Source organism: Camelus ferus, chromosome 12 (assembly GCF_009834535.1).
Source record: "Camelus ferus isolate YT-003-E chromosome 12, BCGSAC_Cfer_1.0, whole genome shotgun sequence".
NCBI lineage: Eukaryota > Metazoa > Chordata > Mammalia > Artiodactyla > Camelidae > Camelus > Camelus ferus.
In genome coordinates, this window is record NC_045707.1 from 64,910,388 (window position 1) to 64,931,732 (window position 21,345).

Sequence of the window (21,345 nt, forward strand, 5' to 3'; positions counted from 1 at the left end):
GCATCTCAAAATTAACATGTGCTGAAACAGAACATTTGAATCCAAACTGTCTTCTTGTAGCCTTTCTGATTTCCATAAACAGTACCACCAACAGTTCACTCACTTGCTCAAGCTAAAAAACTAGGACTCTTCTGTGATTCCTTACACTCTAGGTCCAACTCATGAGCCGGTACCATCAGCTGTTCCTTATGTATATTCTGAGCTCAGCCACTTCTCATCACCTCTGTTGCTACCACCCTGTCCAGGCCATCATGATCACTTGCACAGCAATATCCATACTATCTCTGCTTCCACTTTTCCCTGCACTCCTTTAAACCATTCTCTACATACCAGTCAGAGTGATCATTTTAAAAACTGGGTTAGGTTACGTTACTTACTTATTTAAAAACCTCTAATGGCTTCCTTGAAATAGAATAAAATCCAATTTCTTTACCACGGCCTTAAAACTGTATAATCTGGCTCCTGCCTACCTCTCCAAACTCATCTTATTCTCACCCTTCTCATTGCCTCCTTTCTGTTTCTGTCATATACCAAACTTTTTCCAGTCTGTAGCAAAAACTGTTAGTTGCCCCTAAAATTTCTCCATTTTTTTCATAGTAATAGACATGGATGTATGGCTGACCAGAATAAAGACTATATTTTCCAGCCTCCCTGTAGCCATTTGGTATTCTGGCCAATGGAATATAAGCAGATATGTGGCTCCCTTCCAGAACTATCCTTAAAAGATAGCTGGTGCACACCTTTAGTCCTTTGCTTCTTCTTCTCTTATATCCTGCACCCTGGAATACAGATGTGATGGCCTGGAACCCTCGCTGCCAGTTTGGGTCATATGCAAGCTTCCCATCGTAGGGATGGTAGAACCTCAAGCTGGTGAAAATGTGGGTCCTGGAGACCTTTGTGGAGCACCATATCAGCCCTGCAGTTGTTACGTACGTATTTTGATGTGAGGAAAATGTAAACTTCTATCCTGCTAAAGCCACTATTTAGGGTGTCTTGTTCTCAGCTGAACTTAACTAATACTCTACCTCAGGACCTTTGCACTTGCAATGTTTTTCCTGCCTGGGATGTACTTCCTCTGTGTCTGTTTGGCTGACTCATTGTCATCCCTCAAGTCTTGATTCAGGTATCATTTCTGACTGGTCTTCCCTGGCCACCATATCTAAAGGAGCTCTTTTTCCCATTTATTCTCTCTCACATGACCTTCTGTTGTCTTAGTAGCATTTATAATTGTGTCATTATCTTCTTTATTATTGATTATCTTTTTCCCTTCACCCTACTTAAAATGTAAGTTACATAAGAACAGACTGCATCTGTTTTGTTCGTTGCCTTATCCTCCACACATTATATACATTAAATAGATATTGTTGAATGAATGAGACAGTGGATTAATGGACCATTGAATGAATGAAATAGATCCTTATCCAAGATTAGGTAGACTTTTTAAAAATAAATGTCTTAAAACGTTTCCTTCAACACATAATATATAAAATCCAAGCTAGGAAGCAGCTAGGAAAAATAGTGTTAAACTAATGGAATATACCTAACATCCTGCCCTTGATGACGAAGATGTATACCAAGATAGTACAGGAAAAAGCTTAATTGATGAGGCAAACTGGCAAGCCAAAAAGCACTGCAAAATAATATTGAAGGCAGAAACCCTTACTAAATAGCGGTCTGATTTATGTAACTTAGTGGACCTTGGCTTCTTCACCTAAAATACGTGTAAGACTCAAGCTTTGAGTGGTAATACTATAAAAGTTTAATAGTAAGTCCAACTTATGCATGATGTAAGAGATACACCTTAATTTGGCCTTCAGGTGTTATTTTAACAAGTGATTATGTCTTGATAATAATGGCAAGGATTCAGCGAAACAGGGCCTCTTATACTGCTGAGAGTGTAAATTGGCACATTTCTAGAATGCAGTTTGACAATATGTATCAAAAGCCTTGAGCCTATAGCATTTGACCCTGCAATTCCTCTTCTGCAAATGTATCATAGGAAATAGAATATGTGTAACAATTTGATTGCAAATATGTTCATTACTGCATTGTTTATTAGGATATTGGTTAAATAAGTTTAGCTACATCCCTACAGCAGAACAGGATTCAGCCATTAAAAATAATGTGAAAGAAATTTTATTGACATGATACATTAAGTGTGAAGAGAAAGTTTTCAAATGTAAGTACAATTTTGTAAAAATTTGTAAATCTCAAAGGTCTAACAGGATATGTGCAAGGTGTTAATTCAGTCCCACAGAAGTAACTATTACAGTTATTTTTGTTTCATTATTTCTGTTTCATAGTTTTTAAATTTTTCATGGAATACATTTTTTTATAATATTGGTTAAGAGTCTATCTTTATCTTTAAAGAAAAATGTGGATAATTTGGGGAGATAGGTTTGTGCAAACCTGATAACTTTTATTCTTTCTTCTTCTCATGCCCCACAACTAATTACCGATTCTTATATGTTTTACCTTCTGAATATGTGTAAGGTCTACCCTTCTTTCCTTCTGCCATTCCCTTAATCATTCCCTCATAATCTCTCATTTGAATTTTAAAAGAGATGTTTTTAAACTGGTCTTTCTTAATTTTTACCTCTCTCCAGTCTTCCAGACTACCACCAGATTCTGTAGTGCACATCTTAGGAGATCCCCTTGCATAAGATCTTTATAATGATATCTCATCCACTACAAGATAAAAGTGCAAATTCCCTTCCATGAGGTATAAAGCCCTTCCTGATGTGACACCTTCCTGCATTTGCAGCCTTGGGTACTGCTTGTGGTTCTGTCCCGATACTCCATGCTCCTTCGTTCTTCAAACCTTGGCATTTTTTTCCCCTCTGCCTTGAGTGACTTCCTCCTCCTCACAAAATGTCTTAAATTTCTCTTTAGTCTTCTAAGCTGGTTTTAAAAATACGTCCACAAATTCTTTGATATTTTGTTCTTCAAGAGGTAGAACTACTTAATTCATCTCCCTCTGAGTGTGGGTTGAACTTTGTGACTTTCTTCTAATAAATAGAATAAAGTAGAAGTGACTATGACCCTGAGACTAGGTCATAAAAGGCTTTAAGACTTCTTCGTCATGCACATTCTCTTGAGTCACTGTGAGAGAAGGCAGCTGCCATGTCATAGGACAGTCAGAAGCCTATGCACCAAGGAAATGAAATCTAACAGCAACAAGGAACCAAAGCCTGCCGACAACTGTGTGAGTGAACTTAGAAGCAAATCCTTGAGCCCCCTTGAGATGACTCCAGCCCCAGCCAACAGCTTGCCTGCAACCTCATAAGAGACCCTGAGCCGGAACCACCTAGCTAAGCCCCTCTGGAATCTGAGATAATTCTTGTTGTTTTAAGCTACTGTGGTTTGGGTTGATTTGTCGTGGAGCAGTGGAACCAATATGTCTTCCTTCAGGACTCATCTTGTGTGACATTTTTCTGAACCCACTTTTCTTCACCTGACCTTCCTATAGAATTGGGTTTTGTCCTATTAGACAGTGAGCTTCTTAGAGGCAAGAACTGTGTGTGTCATTTATCTGTTTTCCCTATTTCTAGCATAATAAATGTTGAGTCCTCAAAAATATTTTGCCAGAAGAAAGTGAAAAATTCTTTGATCAATTATAAGCAACTTGAGGGTAGAGACCATGTATTTTTATTTATCCTCCTTTACACAGAATAGGAAAGCAGATAAGCAGATGCTCCAGAGAGATCTGTGTGATGAATAAGGGTAGACCTAAGTGTTTTATGCACCAGCAAGCGTTTTTAGCACTAATATGCCCAACATTGTACTAAAAAGAGTCATGAGTAACATGATTTGATTAGAGAAAAATACAACTAGGAAATAATAATAACAGCAACAGATACAGCAAACACCTAGACTCACTACATGCCAGGTATTGTTTTAACCATTCTACCTGTATTAACTTGTGAAATCCATACATCTACTTTATGTGCTAGGAATTGCTAAAACCTGTGATACAGGATGTAAATTCTCTGCTAGATCAGAAAGGGAAGTGAGATTGGACTGGTGTGTCAGGGGTAACTTCACCACGTGGCTCTTTACATTCCATGTTCAGTGACATAGTCTGGATAGATACGGATGAAAGGAAGGGACATTTTCAGTGAGGTGGGTAACGTGAGGAAAGGCAGGTTGTGTTCGTTTGTTAGGACTGCCATAACAAAGTACCACCAACTGGATGGCTTAAACAAATTTATTTCCTCCCAGTTCTGGAGGCTAGAAGTCCAAGACAGGGTTGGTTTCTTCCAAGGGCCTCTGTCTTTGGCTTATAGATACCTGTTTCATGTTCACGTGGTATTCTCCCAGTAGGTGAGCCTGTCTCCAGATTTCCCATTTTCATAGGAAGACCAGTCATATTGGGTTGGGGCGTACCCGTATGACCTTATTTAACCCTAATTTTTAAATATCCTGTCTCCAAATACAGTCCCATTCTGAGATACTGGGGATAAATACTGCATAAATTTGGGGGGGGGGGCACAATTTCAAGCCAACTCAGAAGCAGAAATGAGCTCGGTCCAGAGACTAGAACCAACCCAGGCAGCGGGGGCTAGTGGAATTATGTAGAATAGGTCGCAGGATTTGGGGTTGTTTTAAATGCCAGGTGGAAAAGTTGATACGGATGGCTTTCAATAAGTTTGCTAATCAATCCATTCCCAAGGTTTTAGCATGAAAAGAAAAGAAAAAAAATTAAATAGAATCATACATAGTACTTGTTTTATCATATTCACTTTTATCACCTAACATCACTGCTGTTATCTTGCCAGGATAATTAAATTATCTGTGGATCATCTCAAAACTGATTTTTTGTTGTTGTTAGGGGGAGGTAATTAGGTTTATTTATTTATTTATTTTTATTTTTAATGGAGGTACTGGGGATTGAACCTAGGACCTCATGCATGCTAAGCAGGCACTCTACCACTGAGCTATAGCCTCCTTCAAAACTAATTTTGATATAAGTTTTTAACCCATTCAAATCAGTTTCATACAATAAAAAAAATTCTTATTTCCCCACATGTGAAAGAATCAACAAAATGTAGTTGACCCGTGAACAACGTGAGTTTGAACTTTGCAGGTCCACTTAAGCATGGATCTTTTTCAGTGACTACTGCAGCACTGCACAGTCCAAGGTTGGTTGAATCCAAGAGCGCAGAACTGCGGATATAGAGGGCCAACTGTAAGTGATACTCGGATTATTAATGGGGTGGGTGTGGGAGGGGGGGTCAGTGCCCCTAACTCGCACATTGTTCAAGGGTCAACTGTAACTTTTTACTCTGTTTTCTCAACTGCATCAACTTTGTTGAATTTTAAATACCATGGTTAAGCTGCTTCCTTAATAAAAGCACCAATTATTCTATCCTATGCATGAATTATAAGGTATCTTCCAGTTTAAAAAAGTAAAATTACTCTCCCAAAGTTACCAGATTCAATGGATATTTAATAGTAAACCACTTTAAGACTCACGTGTCATCAGTCAATACATTTTTGCTTGCAATGAAAAATTGAACTGAAATCTGTTCAAAAGGGAAACATGGATTAAATCCTACATGAAAATAACCACAATCACATAATAGATTGATGAAATACTTATCTGTGCTTCTTACATAGTATTGGCCTTAGTGATAGCCATTCAGATGCTGCATGTTAACCTGTTCTTTAACTGAGGAATTTATACTTAAAATGAAAATACATTCAGAATAAAAGAAAATGAAAATTACAAAGACGATGTAGCAATACAGATTAAGTGTATAGATCCCAAGAAAACCTTCGGCCTAAAAGAAACAATCTTAAAAACTCCCTACTTCAAATTAAATTCCTCCTATTCAATAATTCTTGCTTTCAGGGACTGTTTTTATGTTTAACTTAAAGTTTTGACATTGCTTTTTTTGTTTTTACATTTTATTTTTATTTATTCCTTGAAACTGTCCACAGTACAGATTGTTCATGGATGAAATACAGACCTGAACAGATTTTTCTTCTACAAAACTATGGTATAAACGTACTCAGTTTTCTCTCTGATTGCTAATAAACCTTACAGCAGACAGTTTGTGAAATAAACCCCCTAGGGACTGAATGTACAGAGCGTGCTGCAAGGTACAAGAAATAAGCTAAAAATGAGCATATGCACCTACATCCAGACCAGTACAGTACTGAATGCTGGCAAACATTGTCATAACCCAGGGGAAAAATTTTTAAAGAGATACAATTCAACCCTGAAAGGGTGAAATATAAATTTTAACATTATTGTTTCTAACCATCCCCTCACATTTAGTGCTTAATAATAGTCAAAACTCTTGACATAGAAGTTTCACACACTTGTTCAGTATGCATTAGAAACTGCAGCTTTTGAAATCAAAAGTAAGCATTTTGTTTAAAAAAGGAACCCTCTGTCAATTATCTGATTAAAGATGAATAGTTAATTTAGTTGGCAAAGACTGCGTAGGTAATAGTCTGTGAGGACACATGATACCAGTTTCATTTAAACAAAACAGTTATGATCACAAAAAAAGTCTGTGTGGTGAGAGTGACAAATATTTCACTAGTACATATGCCAAGATGCCTTAAGTTGCCGAGTTTTAAGAAAAGTCAGTAACAGGTTAAATATACTAGTGTTCAACTCTGAAGTCCTTCAAAATACAAAGAAGGGAAAAAAGCCTTGAGCTTGCCTTCCCAGTCTATGACAAATTCAGTAGAACTAATAAAAAGTGCTATTGGATCACAGGCTCAGCTTGTACCCATATTTTTAGAAATTTTGTAGATTCATAAGAGCATAAGATCTAAAACAAAAATTAAAAAAAAAAATAGGATACTGTACTTTAAATGAAGCATTCACCATTCTAAAATGAAGTATTCACCATTCTAAAATGAGAGTCTTTATGATGGTAAGTGACCAGCATCTTTAATAATGCTATCATTTTGGGGAGCAGGACATGTTCCGTTGTATATCTTCTTCTTAATATCACTTCTTTATGATCTTCCATTCAGATTGAGGTTACTGTTGACTTATAAAAGCATTTTATAATGCTTGAGAATATTAAACTTCAGCATTTTGTTTAATCTCATAAAGCCAGTGATGACACTGTATCAAACACAAATCCAAAATACTTTTATCTTCAACGTGTATCACCTATACATTTCATGCAATAATTGATGCTTAAAAATACCCAAGTGACAATGAAAATAAAATAAGAAAATTTGGACAGTCCCTTGGAGTTTGTCATATAAGGATTTCTGTATAATTGTGAGTTTCCAAAGGTTTGTGTTATTTTCATGGCACTTTCCCCAAACTCTGTAAATGTTCTGTGTCCTTTTCTAATTGTTTTCCAGACATGAACATAAAAGTAAGTTTTTAATACAACTAGTTTTGGGAATAATAGAATAAATTATTCCTCATCTTAATACAATGTTCTGTTCTGACGTAGTTTCCATTTATCATTCATTATTTAAATATGGCTTAATCTCAGTTTTGTGCGCCACTTGTGTATTATCGTTGTTTGGTTCTCGAGAAAGCTGTGTGATATAGATATAATAGTATAATTTCTCCCATATTCTTGTGTGCCCCATATATGTAGCAGATCTCCAGTTTAAACTAGTGAGCCATGTTTTTCCCTTCAAGTATCTTGTTCTTACATTGAATTTCTCTCTATTACTTAACCACCTTTGAAACTGATCACTGATACTAAAGCCACTTAATAGTCTCAGCCGAACATTAAAGACGTTTTTACTCTCCAGTGCTTTCATAAGTTACTATCGTGTAAAAATATGTATCCTGAAAGGAAAAGCCAAATTGAGGAGGTAACCAGTGAGAAAAATATAAGGACCTTGGAAACTCAAGAGTGGCTGCAACAAACCAATCAGCACAAGAAATCCTCAAACAACAGTAATTAGAGATAAAATAGGAGGTCAACGTTGGCCTGATAGTAATTACAGCTATGACTTAATTTGGCATCTACTAAATTGCAAGCACCATAATTACATAATTTCACTCAATCTGCATAACATGGATTTGCACCTTACAGCTGGGGAAATGGAGGCTTTAAGGGAGATTTCAAGAGAGACCTTAGATTATACAGATTGTTTCTAACTTAAAAACCTGTTCTCCTTTTGTTGTTGTTGTTAATATATGTAAGTTTTTATATGGTGTATAATATTTGTATATGTCCATTTTTGTGGAGTGAGGGTTCATTGATTTCATAAGATTCTCCAAGGTGTCCCTAGTACAAAACAAGTCTAAGAACCACTAAAACTTACTGTGAGTTCAGTGCACTTACTGTGAGGAAGACAGTAACACTGAGATAGTTTGGCCGAGTCATTTGAATGAATAAGCGTGGAGAAGCTAGATATACCTTTAAAATTCTGGTTCAACTAACACTTACTGAGGTTCTATTGTGCACCCACCATACAGATTATGTAGTACTTTTTCTCACGCTTGAATATATAGGAACACTTTGTAGGAATTGTTGTGTATACCCAATGTGATAAATTATTTTTATTATACAGTAGAAAACTTGATGTAAACCTATGCTGATAGCTTTTTTAAACTATTAATCTGGAAAAGATAGAAATTAAACTAAAATACTTCAATAACATCAATTTTAATGTAACAAAGAATATTGTTTTGCTGAGCCTAAGGCATCATTGGAGATTAATGCAGCACAAATTTGTTTTAATTGGAGATACCTATATTGTTTCATGATAACTCAGTTTTCTCACCAGTTTTCTCTAATTTTTTAAAAACCTTAGTTTCAGAAGCAGGCAGTCACAATTTTTGGCCTTTACTTGACAGGTATGCATCATTCTTTGTTTTTCTAGTCTGTGCTGTAGCCCAGGGCAATTTAAGTTTTATAGCTTGGCTTCAACTTAAAAACACAAACAAAAACATGGAATTCAAATGAGACAAAAGTATTTATTTATGTACCAGCTTCCCTGTGATCCATAGGATAGCTATTAATTTTTAAATTATTTTTGAAATGAAATTTCAAAACTAAAGATTTTTTTATGAGAAATCAGAGATAGTCAAGAATACGTTAGTGAATCACCAGGTATTTGAGAAGCAAAGGTTAAGAGCTTAGGGTTTTAGAATAGCTCAAATCTGGAATTTTGTCCAACTGAAACACAGGCAAGCTGAGTGCCCTTGGGCAAGCTTCACGTTTGATACCTGAAAATTTTATGTAGAAATACCATCATGCTTTTCAGAGTTGATAAAAATTTTGTAAGATGATCTATGTCACTATTTAGCATAATATATGGAATGAACCACTCAAAAAATAGTAGTTGCTATGATGATAATGATAATATTTTTATGTGAAATACTGTGTGTAATCTAAGAATTTTAAATAGAGTAACAATTATTAAGGGAGCTTTTGAAAGGGGAAAATGCAAGAATATAATAGGTTATAAAAATGACCATTTAAAAAACAACACAAATGTAAATGTGCTAGGTAGCTGGTATATGTTTTCTGTTAAGAAATAAAAATAAATCAGGTAAGTAGGAAAGTGAAACATTCATAAAATGATTACATATCATAGCATCAACTAGTTAGTATGTTTTATTTTGCTATTGTAAGAATATTTTTTAATAGTGAGTTTTTAAAAATAAACCATTAACTCATCTTTTTCAGTTCTTGTGGTACCATCCCTTCCACAGTTACTAACAGAATTTTAAAAGACCCATCACTTTTTAAAGACATTGTTTACAAAAGATAGTTACTAAATATTTACAATAATTCTCAAACAACTACATTTTTAATACGACGTCCAACTACATGAAGTAGTTAGAACCTTTAGTCATAATTAAGACCTTTTCTGGTAGCCTCATCTCAAAAGCTTGTTTTTCTTGCTAAAAGGCAAGGAATCTTATTTTTTAAAAGAATAAACAGAACAAAAACAAAACCTCTTAACCATAGCAGCAGAGGGAAGAGAAAGCCTCTATTTTGAATAAACCAATGGCAGATATATTTATTAAACTCTTTAAGCTGAAGAACTTGCATGAATCTGTGTCATTCCTTCTGAAAACAAAAATTACAAAAAAGGGAAAGAAGGGAGACAGGGAGGATGCAGTTTGGATTTTTGTAGATACACTTACAGCATATTGAATGGGAGTTTCCCCATTGCCCTATAATTGTGATTATGCCCCCAAGCTGAAAATAAAATATATGAAATACCCCACATTAACTTAAACGCACAGTTATAAATGAGCAGTGTCGCAACCAGCCCTATAATCACCAGCCGCCACTTCTGTCCTTTTGTAGTCAAAAAAATGAGAGATAAACAGGAGGCCTGTTAGAGAAAGCAATGTTCATGGACACGCTATTTCAAATATGTATTTGAAGTGGAGGATGCTCAAAGAGAATCACTTCTGAAGACTGGATTCATAAAAGAAGAGGAGACATTTCTTTTCTCAGTTGGACATTTGCTTGGCCATGGGACTTGCTGATCTCCTGAAGCTGAGTAGGGCAAAGAGAATTTGAACGATGGTAGGCTGAGAGAGGCCAGGACCACAGGGAAATAGCCTTCATGCCTATCATTGAGTGTGGCAAGAATAATGGAGTTCCTGTGGGTGGTGTGGATACCAGGGAATGTAAGTGGGCTTGAGCCGTATTGTCAGTATGAGGGCTGACCACAGCAAGAGGGGGGTGCCGCAGCAAGAGAAATGAAAGAGGTTCAGTAAGCTGAAGCTAGACGACCACCATCAGGAAAGTAGGTAATGGTAAACCCCTGCAGGATCCCTCAAAGAAGCCTTACTGGCGATCCAGCTTTTGGACACTGTCACATAGAGGTTATGAGTATACAATCAATGAAGACTGCATCCTCATCCTCACCCAGTCAAAGTAAGGAAACATTTGCCCTTTTCTCTTTCGAGTAAGGAAGCATTAACCCTTTTCTCTCTGCCTTCCCTCTGCCACAAACCTTGGGCACTAAGCCTGGAAGAGAGAGGAGAAGCAGTTGTCTGAGGGGCAGATTTTCCCCACCTCCAAGTGCTAGAGCTTTACTTGCCCTGGGGTTGGGTAGGTGGGAGAAGTATGGGGAAAACATTTTGGACTGAGCTAGAGATTGAAGCTTCCGAGTTAAGACTGATTCTTTAAACTTAGCTTGTGTTTGTTCTAATAAAGTGGCTGAAAATCATGAGACTATATAAGATATCATTAAAGGAGCCACCATTCTGAAAAAGGGGACGTTCTATCTCGTATTATTGGAGATACTTATTGAAAAAAATAAGGATATTTCTTGTTTATATTCTCAACAAGTTGAAACAGTAAAGAAGACAAATGCTTAAAAACATTTATGCTTAAATTATCTAGTTCATTTCAAAGTGTGGTTTCCATAATTCATCAATTTCTTTTGTGAACTTTGTGAAGTTCTGAAATTTAAAACATCCTTGCAATATTTTAGAGATATAACTGCATAACTGACAAGTTTTGATGAATATTCTGCAGCCTAAATGAAGTAAGCAACACCCATTACAGAAGAATGTTTTTCAAGTCTTCCTTTTTGCTTTTGTCACCCATTACAATGACCGGCAGCTATGTCATCCAATCCTAATATTGTCACCCAATACAGATTTTAAACAGAAAAGCAGAATTTAAGAACAAAGGAGTCTGAACTACCTCTTACTTTCATATTGGCCTTGCTTAAGTTTTTAAATCGAATGAATTTCACAGAATCTTATATGTATCTTTACTTCAAATTCAATAAAATTTTAGTTTCACTCAGAAAAGAGCAAAGAATAAATCTAAAACTTCTATCTAATATGATTTAAGCTTCCAGATTGTATGAAATTTCATTGATATTTGGTGGAATAATGTCTAGCATATACCTACTCAAACCTTTTAACCATCTTACTAGGGTATGAAGCGTGAAGAACAATTGCTGTTTGTTAGTTTGTTATTAGTGACAGAATAATACAATACAAGTGATTGCTGAGCAACTTTAGATCTGGAGACAAACAATTGGATCATTCTTGTATGAAAAACAACATGAATGCATACAAATTCCAGTGTCAATACTGACAAGTATTTACTATGTGCCAGGCACTGATCCAAACACAGGGAAATAGAGCAGTAAGGAAGGCAGATCAGGTCCCTGTTTTCCTGGAGGAGATAGACAGTAAACAAACAAATAAATATTCAGCGTAATATTACACAATGATAAGAATTATGAAGGAAATGCAGCAAGATAAGGGCTAGAGAGTGACAGGGGGATGGAGTGCTCTTTTAGATAAAGTGGTCAGTGGTGACTTCTCTAAGGAGGTAACATTTCAGCAAGAATTCTGCAGGAAATGAAGTTGCATCAAGTTTATTTGATAGATGTAAATTAGGTGTCAGGCTATGAATTTTATATCTCCTAGAGACAGAGTTTTTTTTTTTTTACCAGCAACCCCATTCAAGAAACACAGTTAACTTGCTCTTACAAAAAGTAGCATATTGCTATGTACAGTTATATATTCATAGAAACTTTGATTTTTTTTGTTACTTCTGGTCTCATTCATTTCATTTCACTTTAATTCAACAGATCTTTATCGCATGATTGCTATGTTCAGGTTGTATTCTAGGCTCTGCCACAGCCAGTGAATGAAATAAAGATCCCTGACTACGTGAAGATTATATTCTAGCAAGAAAAGACAGACAATAAATAATGAATTTACTAAAAACTTATATACAGTGATAGAAAGTGATTTGTGATATAGGAGGAAAAGGTAGACCAGAAAAAGGGAAATTATAAATACTGGGAGAAGGATAGGTTCTATTAGTAAATAGGCTAGTTAGGTTGAATCTCAGTAAGGTTAGATCAGAGCAAACATCTGAAGATGAGGGAGTTAGCGACGTACCTGTTTGAGGGAACAGCTGTCCTCAACACATAACGTGTGTATACACATAACCTACACACGACATGTATGTACATCTGCACACGTTACACATGTGTACACACATGACATGTACACCTATGACGTGTGCTGCATACATGCATGGTGTATACATATTTATGCACGTATTATGTATACACATACATATGCTTTTTGCCTTCGAGGAAGTTACTATCTTCAAGACTTTTTAGCTTATAGAAATAGAGTGGATATGGTATACCATCACTAAATGTATTTACTTGAAGGTGTTTTATTTACTTAAAAGATAGCCACTATTATAGACAGATAGACATGTGGATAGATAGATAAAATTTTTATCACCAGATTATGAGTCACTACCACTTTAAAAAGCACTGAAAATCACATGATTTAAAATGTATATATTTTTATATACTGGCATGTGTAGGTCACACAGCAAACATACTATATTTTATTTTTGTAATTGAAGTATAGTTGGTGTACACTATTATGTTTCAGGTATACAACATAGTGATTCAACATTTAAATACATTACAAAATGATAAATAAACCTAGTAATCATCTGTCCTCATATAGTTATTATAGAATTATTGACCATATTCCTTATGCTGTATGATATATCCCTGTGACTTACTTTATGAGTAGAATTTTGTACCTCTTAATCCCCTTCACCTATTTTACCCAACCTGCTGTCCCCTTCCCCTCTGGCAGTCACCTGTTCTCTGTATTTGTCATTTGTTTTCATTATTTTGGCCTTTTGTTTGTTTTTTTAGATGAGATGATACAGTGTTTGTCTTTCCCTGTCTGACTTATTTCACTTGGTATAATACCCTCTAGATCCATCCATGCTGTCACTAATGGCAAGATTTCATTCTTTTTCATGACTAGGTAATATTCCATCGTGTGTGTGTGTGTGTGTGTGTGTGTGTGTGTGTGTGTACACACCACATATACATGCATATTTATGCATGCCACATCTTCTTTATCCATTTATCTATCTGTGAACACTAAGATTGCTTCCATATCTTGGCTATTGCAAATAATGCTGCAATGAACATAAAGGTACAAATATCTTTTCAAATTAGTGTTTTTGTTTTCATCAGATAAATACCCAGAAGTGGAATTGCTGGATGGTATGGTAGTTCTGTTTTCAATTTTTTGAGGCACCTCCAGACTGTAATAGTGGCTGCGCTACTGTATCCTTCCTTTCTTGTTTAAGGATAATGGTGTTCTCAATGTTATGTTAGAAATCTAAAATAATTTAAATTGGAAAAACAGTAGATTACTTACTTCATGCTATAAATTGAGTGCAGGACTAACAAGGAAAATGATTTGTTGATATGAGTAGTTAGAAAAATGATTTTTATGAGTTCTTTCAATAAAATTAGAATAATTTAGATTCTTCCACCTTATTTTTGCTTCATCTGTTTTCCAGTTATTGCTAACTTTATTATAAATTTGTTTAAAGCCAACCTTCATCAATTTACATAAAATATCTGTTACTCTGCAGAGTTAAGTAACTCTAATCTTTGTTTTTAAGACATGGCTTTTTAAAAAAATAACTAGACAATTACAACTAGCTATAGAGATATAGTAACTAAATTTATATTCCATTTTAAAATTGCTTTCTATTTTAATTTTGTAAGGACAAAATTATGTTTCACCTCCTTGGTTCTTTTGAATAAGTAATGAATAAGGGGCAACTTTTTATAACTTTAGATTCAGTATCTTAATGAAAAGGTTGCAGATGTTTTGTAAACTTAAAAATTTTTATATACTTCTTTTACTAATGAAAGTAATAGTTTGATTTGCTAAAATTTTTAACCAAGTTTTTTTTCCCATAAAATCCTTCCTTTTCAGTCCAGTCTGCAGTATTTCTCTCACTCTTCAGAAATGATTTATATATCACTTATTTAACACTTAATACAAGCTGTCCTGTGTCTGTTTTAGCTTCCATATATTTAGACCATTTATTTTCCAAGGACAAATATTCAGTCCTTAGCAGTTATTTAGCATAATGATTTTTCACCAAGTAACTGTTTCACTAACATTTTTTGCTCAGTAGATACAATTATAACTTGTGTAACTCAAAGTTATACTATACTATTGTGATACTGTGATTTTTAATAAGAAATATAATTTGGTTTTCATCCTCATTCCTGGCACAGATCTTCTAAAACCTTTGGACTTTCCTAAGTGATAAGAGAGATGAAGATGTCTTGTAATTCATAGCAAGCCCTGGTCATCCACACCTGAGTTTATGCTAATGAGATGACTTTTGGGAGGCCCCGAAAGACTGGTTGCCAAGGGAACCAACCACATTATTAGGGGATTGAAGCTTTCAGACCCACCACCCAACCTCCAGGGAGAGGAGAGGGGCTGGAGGTTGAATCAGTCACCAACGTCCAGTGATTCGATCAGCCATGCCTACCGTAATGAAACCTCCATAAAACTCAAAAGATAGGGTTTGGAAAGCTTTCAGGTTGGTAAACGAGGAGGTGCTGAGAAGGTGGTGCACCTGGAGGGGCTTGGAGGCTCCATGCTTCTTCTCCCATACCTTACCCTGTGTAACTCTCCTGTCTCGCTGTTCCTGAGTCTTACATTCTTTTCTGATAAAGCAGTAGTCTATTAAGTATACTGTTTTCCTGAGTTTTGTGAGCCATTCTGGCAGATTAATCAAACCTGAGGAAGGGGTCGTGAGCCCCCCCCCCAATTTAAAGCCAGCTGGGAACAACCTGGACTTATGATTGGCATCTAAACTAGAGGCAGCGTTATGTGACTGAGACTGTGGGATCTGATGTGTCCAGGTGGATAGTCTCAGAATTGAATTGAATTGGGAGATTGAGTTAACAGATATTTGGATCGACTTTTAAGAGAGGATAATGTGAGTGAAAGCCAGAAACACAGAAACATAGAAATTTCTGTAAGAACAAACTGTTTTCCATAGGCTCCCTGCTCTAACATACACACTATTTTTTAAAGACAAATAACATTAAAATATTATAACTGTTAAAAAAAAAAAAAGAATTGAATTGAATTGAATGGTAAGATACCCAGCTTATAATCGCAGAGAACAGGAGAATTGCTTGGTGTTGGGGGGAAAACCCACACGTTTGGTGAGTAGAATTGTCAGAAATGAATTGTGAGTGAAAATGTATGAATACAGTAGCATACAAAGTTATATTATACTCAAATTGGAGTCTCTTTGAGTTCAAAAGTGTTTATGTAGTATGCCTCCCTAAGCTAGGGAAGGAGCCAGACTTTCCACTTTTCCTCCTTTCTCTGGGGCAGTTGAAATTCTGTTACCAAAAAATTGTGTAGCCAAACTGGCAATCACTAACTTTCAGATATAAAAAGTTGGTCATGAGCAGTATTAGCTAGAAATAAGGTTTAGCCCCCCAAATGTTTTTGTTTTATATTGACACCAAAATGTCTTTCTTTTATAACAACACAATGTGAAGATATAAAAAGATAAGCAAATGGGAAGACAGTGTTCCATTTTTTTTTTTCTCCTCTAATCTGCACAAAATGTTAAATACAGCAGTGGAAACATTCTGACCATTAAAATATGAGCACTGTATTTTAAAACCAGCCATAAGAATCCTGCTGTCTGATAAACTTAACCCTTAGATAACTAAGGTAACATGTTCCGTGGTTCTACCCAACTATACATGCCCTCAGCTACTGATGCTAAACTAGATCATGTGTCAGAATCCGTTTTGTCTGAAATGTCCTTGGGAAAACAAGTTAATCTTTGACACTTAGCCCTTACTCACTTTAGGTCCTTATCCCTGAGTACTTTTTCTCTCCGCAGGGGTGCTCCAGTTCCAGAGTAGATTGAGAGTAGGGGAAGACAGATTCCAAGTTTAGAGAAATCTGGTACTGCACAGGTTATCAAGGCCTAGGAACCCAACTGCTTTTACTAGAAGGTTGCAGAAGGATTCGCTGATTAACCTGATGCAGAGTAAGGTGAGCTAAAGACGTGGTGCTCCCTGAGTTTTTCCTGACAAAGGGCAGTATTGACCCACTAGCTTTTGGCAGAGCTGAAGCATCATGTGAACTTTCAAGTTCACAGCTGTAGGTAGTGGAGAAATTGAGCAGTCCACACTGACTTCAGTTCCCCATAACTTTTTGCTGCCATATTACTCCTCAGCCTACCTTCCCTCTAATTATACCCATTCTTCATAGAAATTTACTTGTGCTATATGTGATTGTCTCAAAGTCAAGAGAGCTCTCCTTTAAAAAGGGTGTCCAGTCGTTAATCTGATAATACAACCAAGCACAGAACCCTATGCTCCTGCACAGAATGCATACCCATGAAGCTGGCTCTCTATACCAGTGCAAGATACATGATGAAAGTCCTAGAAGTCTGCTGCAGCTAACACAACTTCTGATCTTGTCTTCTACAAGATGTCTTAAGAGTAATAAGAGAATAACCTGTGCTCATTAAGCTTTTATTTGGAAAATTATTTGATATTATTATTGTAAAGAGTTGTCATTAGCATATTTTCTCATAGTCCAAATTAAAATCTTTAGCTATTTAAAATGTTAGAAATCAGTACTACTTAAACCATAATTTTTGTTATTTTTCTAAACATAAAATTCAGATTTTCTAAGAAGAAAAAAGTAATTTTTCAGTTCTGATAAAGGTTGAAAATTTAATAAGCAGTCTTAGGTCTTATTTTCTGTAAGTTAATGACATCAGCTTGAATTTTAGTTTCAGTAGAACATTCTTTTGGCCTCGTTAATAAAAAGTTGTGCTTTAGTGAAGGAAAATGTGTTGCAGAATAGTGGGGTGCAAGAGGATGGTCATGTCCCAGGTCTGGGGCAAGTCCCTGGGACTTGCTTGGCCAAATTAAGATCCTTGGCTCTATACAGGAAGGAATTCAAGAGTTAGACATAGCAAAAGCAAGTTTATTTATTCAGGGAGATAACACATTGACATTGACATAGACATATTCATAGTGTGGGCCATTTCAGAAGGCAAGAAGGGCCCTGGAGATGGAGTGGTCTTGGAAAGTGAGAGCAGCCTAGGAGATACATTCCCTTAGGCCGAATGTGGGCCGTCTCAAAAGCTGAGAGGCCTTGGGGTGTGGAGGTGGTTAGTTTTTATGGGCTCAGTAATTTCTTATGCTAACAAGTGGGGGGAATGTTTCAACTATTTTGAGGAAGGAGGGGTATCTCCCAGAATTGGGCCATTGACAGCTTTTTTGGCCTTTTTTGGTCTGCCTCAGAACTGTCATAGCACTTGTGGATGTGCCATTCAGCAGCTGATGTATTGCAGGGAGCCTGTAACAAGGCTCAAGGTCCACTGGGAGTCAGATCGTCTGCCGTCTCAGGCCTGGTTGGCTCTAACCAGTTTATGTCCTGTCCTCAGTTGCTGTTTCATTCTTTTAATGGTTGTGCCCTACCCTCTTCCCTCCTGTCTCACTAGTATTATGCCAAATAACTTCTTCATTGGCTTTATCATTAATAATCACTAGACAAATAGCTAGAGGAGAAAATTACACATTTATTAGACAAGCTTATGACTTGAGAACTTGAAAAGTATAGCAGTTAAATTGCAATGTGTATAATCAAACTTGCTTAGTTTACATATTCTTATAATGTAGAAGGTGGAATTTGACCAAGAATCTTTCAACTTAACCTATTACAATAGATTTAATACCCTTTCTCTCCTTAAAAACTTTGCGACAGTTGAGAAAGTCAAGCTAACTCGATTTTTAAAAAAATTTCTGATTTGAATTTTTAGGATGGCTGCCCGATTATAGTGGATGAAATTAATAAACAGACATTATTAATTCTCACTATGACAATTCTTTATAAAACAAATTAATGGCTATATAAATACAAAACTTAAGTTTCAACCCTCCTAAATTGCTCTCTTGAATTTTACAACTTATTCTTGGCCTTGAGAAATTGAATGAATGGAATCTCTTCTCACACTACCCTCTCTCTAGCAGTCTGTGTGCCAGATGTAGATAACACGGTTAGCAAAGCAGACTAAAACCCCTGTCTCATGGAACTTAGACTCTAGAGAGGGTGAAGCAGGCAGCAGACAAAAATACATAAGTAAAATATGGGTATATAAGATGTAGTTAAGTGCTAGAGAGAAAGAGAAGTCAGAGAAGGAGTCTAGGAAGTCTAGAGTAGGGTTGGGGATGAGGGAGGATTGTAATGCTAAACAAGATGAAAAGAAGTCCTCTCTGAAAAGATGACTAAAGGGATACCTGAAGGAAGAAAGAATATGGACCATTGAATATCCAGGGGAAGAGGCTTCCAGGCAAGAGGGAACTGCAAATGCAAAGTCCTGGTGTGTTCAAGGTCCAGCAAGAAAACCAGAAGGCTAAACAGGAGCGAGCAGGTGGAAGTATGAGAGGAGACAAGGTAAGAGAGCGAATGAGGGGGGAGTTGAGAAAGTCCTGTGTAGAAGGGTTCGGGTTTCAATCACATAGGTCCCTGTAAGCTATTTTGGTAACTTTCACTCTAAGTAAGCCAACTGGTCCATCAGAGGATTTGGAGCAGAGTGGTCACATGATGTCTTTTGTTAAGATCTGATAGAAGTGGGGCAAGAAGCAGAAGCAGGAGGGCCAGTTAGGATGCACTAGCAAGAGTCCAGGTGAAAGGAATGAGGACTTGGACCAGAGCAATAGCACAGGAGGTGATAAATAGATTCTAAATATAGAATAAAGAGCTCCCAAATCTATTTAGTTTATCATTGATTAAAGTATTTTTTATAATCATTTGTGTTATACATTTTCATGGTAGAATATTATGATCATTTCCCATTTCTTTAATTAAAAAATTTTTTTATTTTAAATTTTTTTGGGGGGGTAACTAAGTTTATTTATTTTATCTATTTTTGGAGGAGGTATTGAGGATTGAACCCAGGACCTCATGTATGCTAAGCATGCTCTCTACTACCCATTTCCAATTTTTAAATATACCCCATCTCCCATTTCTTTAAATATCTTCCTACCACAAATATTAGTGGCTGCATAGTACAGTTTGGATATAGCATAATTTAGCCATTGTATAGATAGAACAGTTTATTTAACCACTCCTATGTTGTTGACCATCTAAGCATTTTCTACATTTTCTCTTATAAATACCACTAAAATGAACATCTTCATTGTTATATCTTTGCTAATATAATTACAACATAATGTAGGAATCTCTATTGATTTTCAGAATGGCTCTGCTGATACTGAACTAGAAAGGCAGAAACTAGGAAAGCAGAGCTATTACTATAAACCAACAACCTAGATTGGTATTTTTTTCAGCTATAACCATAGGAAGATTATCCACATCAGATGCACAGTTGATAGAGTTTAAAGGACACCAAAAATATTTCAATATGAAATATTTATAAATTCGTGCTCAAGACTGAATAAACGTTGTTGTATTTCAGAATTTGTTTCCTGTTACTGATAGCCTTAATTATTACTAGGAACAGATGACCCAGTTACAAGAACTGTCACCATGTTAACATTCTACACGAACTGTGGCCAGGATGGATTTCTGGCACCTGAGCGTGCACATCCATCTGTTTACAGGGCACTATGCCCATTCATGAGATTTATGCCAGTTTCAAAAAGTCATGTGTAAATCAAGATAGGCAATATGTATTTTTGAGATATAAATCATCTATTACTTAATTTCTTTGAATTATGTTTTTAGAAAGAACTTTAGCTAATTACTGATTTGAAGTAACATTCAATTAGGCATGTATAGAAAGCAAAATAGAACCAAAAATTTAACTTTACTAATAATTAATAAATAGAACACTAGGCTTCTTCAGCATGAAAAAGTTGAAATTAGAAAAAGTGTTATAACAAATCCTTGAAAAAAGTTTTAAATATACTCTCTGAGGGAAAGAAACAAACATTTGTTTGGTATCTCCTATGTGCCAAGTGCTTTGACATAATTTGTATGTAACTCTCATAATAATCCTGTGAAATGGGTGTCATTATCCATATTTTACAGATAAGAAACTGAAAGAAATGGTTTACCTAGGATCACACATAGGAAATACCAAGGTCATTCCAAGCCAGTTCTGACTCCTAAACTCATGTTCTTTCAGCTCTACCACACTACGTAAATGATTAGGATCCAAATATTATGGTGAATTCACAAATCTATGACGTTGATAGTTTTTAGGAGTTAAAATTTAAAAAAAAAAAAAAATAACCAAACAAATGATTGCTTTATTCTTAAAACTCAACTGAACATTCCAAGGTAAGTATGATGATGTAAATAGCTCTCATTATCAGGAGGGCAATACCAAACAGCAATTAATTATTTTTACTGTAAGAGAATACTTACTTAGACAAAATATTTAAGAGAGAAAAAATCGGATGAGCTGTTTGCTTGTTTGCAGCTCAGTAACTTTCAAACTTAAAAAAAAAAAAGATTTCTTTTCCCCACACAAAACTGTATCAAACAAATGAGGATGACTGAAGCGAGGACGCAAGTGGGGGGCGGAGGCTGTG

The 21,345-nt window shown here is 35.9% G+C and overlaps 1 protein-coding gene across 41 annotated transcripts in view; it reads left to right on the forward strand.

Annotated features, from left to right (window-relative positions):
• LOC116667777 overlaps positions 1 to 21,345 on the forward strand; it is a 193,371-nt gene that overhangs the window by 2,490 nt on the left and 169,536 nt on the right. For 14 of the 41 annotated variants that reach the window (XR_004324840.1, XR_004324838.1, XR_004324817.1 and 11 more), the window contains exons 3-4: positions 791 to 929; positions 5,114 to 5,188. The exons of 19 other annotated variants lie outside the window; for them this stretch is intronic. The gene's annotated coding sequence lies outside the window, so the exon portion shown is untranslated. The remainder of the gene's footprint in view (positions 1 to 790; positions 930 to 5,113; positions 5,189 to 21,345) is intronic. 8 more of the 41 variants (XR_004324836.1, XR_004324819.1, XR_004324829.1 and 5 more) reach the window with 2 other exon arrangements.